Genomic DNA, 2,691 nt, shown 5'->3' on the forward strand with positions numbered 1-2,691 from the left:
TTTTAGTAACACATCTATTATGAAAATAACATAAATAACTTCCAATTTTCTGAGCAGAAATTATTTTATATAAAAATAGAGTCATTTATATGTAAAATTCAAAAGTCATATGTATTTATTACCTCCATTATTAGAGATTTATTCTTTATTTTGAAGGGTTTTTAATATACTTTTTACTCTTCTTTTCAGAAGCGCTGATTTTACTATGAATCAAAAACACTATGTAATTAACACTTTTAATACTCTATTGAACATCAAATTAGATTTCTTACTACCAATCATCAAATAGTATTGATACTATTTTACATACTAACTTACTTCAAAAGAAGGATGAACTCATATTTAGATGGCCCCCTACTTTTTCAGTTGGAATTGCAAAGAATATGTGACGAAAGGAAATAAATGGTATTATTGATATAATAACAAGCATCTACATACCACTTAATAAATTTCAGGTATTCATAAATGCTTTCCACATAACGACCCATTTAATCTTTGCTGCAAGTCTGTGAGGTAATTACAAGGTTTACCTTTTTTACAGAAGAGGCTACAGAGGCCCGAGTTCAGATCTGCTCAAGTTCAGACCTGGTAGTAAGAGGCAGATCTGGAAATTGTACTCAGGGAGTCCTGCCCCGGGACCCATTCTCCTAACCATTGCACTCTTCTGCCTCTAGTACTTTAGGTTGCTGTGTTTTCAAATTTTTTTCAAAGAACCTCAGTAAAGTTTATAAACTAGCCACACAACTCTCGAGCCCTCTTCTGCTCTATGTGGAGCAAAGGCCGTTATCTGGTCCTTTAAACTGTTGAAGGAACCTCTTGTTTACTGTTTTCTGTTACTGAATGAACATATTTCTAGTTTCAACTCTGTGACATTTTCTAGCGTGTTTATCCCCTCTTTGTGTCACACTGTTAATGAAATGCTGAGAAGTTTAAGCAGGACTGGAACAAATGCGGGGTAGCTCTCATCTTTTCTACCCTGGTTTCTCCCAATGTTTGCTGTGTCTGAACAGATCTGTTTGAGAAGAGGCTGTGGGTGTTGCTCCTGCTGCATTTCCTTGAGCCCTGATTGTTTTTTAAGCCTCCCACACATCCCATAGGCTGGATGACCACAAGTGCAGCCTTTGTAAGTGCCTGAGGCAGGTATAGAAGCCTCTACTGTCCATCAACGAAGCCAGCATATGCGAATCCTATTTGGACTGTCAAGGGTTTCCTCTGCATTCCTTCCTGAGCCCAACATGTGCATTGCATCAAGAATGCTAATGTTCCGTGAGTCCTCCTTCCCAAGACACTGGCTGCCATTGACGGCGTATAGGATTCTGTCAACAATTCTTTCCTTTTCCCTGCTCTTCGATTTAGACTACTGCCCAGGGAATAATGAGGGCGTGTTTTGTGGCAGAAAACTCAATTTCAGGGATGGGGCTTGTGACGCCATCTACTCTGAGTACTGATGCAGCACCCACCCTGACCACTACTCTGCTACTTTTCGCATTGTTTCTTATCAGCCGTCTCTCTCCATTTAGCAAAAATGGGGAGCTATTGACTGGGCATCTCCATGATCTCATACTCTGCTAGTTAAAATGCAAGTTTAGTTCTTGCAAATTCCTGGGCTCCTCATCCAGTAGGCCATCACTCAGCTTAATCTGTGCCTTATTGCACATTTTTTTTTTCGTTTAATTTCTCCCTTATTTTACTTTATTTTCTTTAGCAGAAAAAGGGACATGGAATGACCTATATGAGCAGAACATGCTCTCTCACCATGCATCCCTACTGACAAAATAAAAAATATACAACCACCTCATAAGCATAGACATAAAGATCAATGGAACTGAATTGAGAGTTCGGGGCGGGAGCGGGGAGGAGGCAGGCAGGGAACCTACTTATGAGCAACTGATTTCTGACAAAGGTGCCAAAGCAATTTCAAAAGGGAAGGGATAGTCCTCTTTTCAACAAATGCACTAGGACATTTGGATAGTTACATACAAAAAAAGAACCTAGATTCTTATCCCAACAATATGCAGAAATTTATTCAAAGTGGATTAGATTTAACAATAAACTGATATATTTAATATCAATTAATTTTAGATAAGGCAAGACAATTCAATGGGGAAAGAATAGTCTTTTTAACAAATGGCTAAGGACAACTAAATATCCACATTTAAATCAATGAAGTTGGACTCTTGCCTCACACAATATATAAAAATTAACTCAAAATAGATCAAATATCTAAATGTAATAGTTAAAACTGTAAGACCTCTAGAAGAAATCACATTTGTGAATCTTTGTGACCTTGGATTTGGCACTAGCATCTTAGATATGAAACTTAAAAAAATAGATAAATTAGACTTTGTCAAAATTCAAGATGTTTGTGCTTCAAATGACACTACCAAAAAAGTTAAGACAACCTATAGAGTGGGAGGAAATATTTCCAAATAATATATCTAATAAAGATCTAATATATAGAATATATAAAGAATCCTTACAACTCAATAATAAAGTGACAAATAACCCAAATAATCCTTAATTGACAAAGGTTTTGAATAGACATTTCTCCAAAGAAGATATAGAAGAAAATATTTCCAAATAATATATCTGATAAGGATCTAATATATAGAACATATAAACAATCTTTACAACTCAATAATAAGAAAACAAATAACCCATTTTTTTGTATTAATGTTAGCTGGTTTATTT

Source organism: Pteronotus mesoamericanus, unplaced genomic scaffold (assembly GCF_021234165.1).
Source record: "Pteronotus mesoamericanus isolate MK-2021 breed Mesoamerican mustached bat unplaced genomic scaffold, CSHL_Meso_final contig_163, whole genome shotgun sequence".
NCBI classification, from domain to species: domain Eukaryota; kingdom Metazoa; phylum Chordata; class Mammalia; order Chiroptera; family Mormoopidae; genus Pteronotus; species Pteronotus mesoamericanus.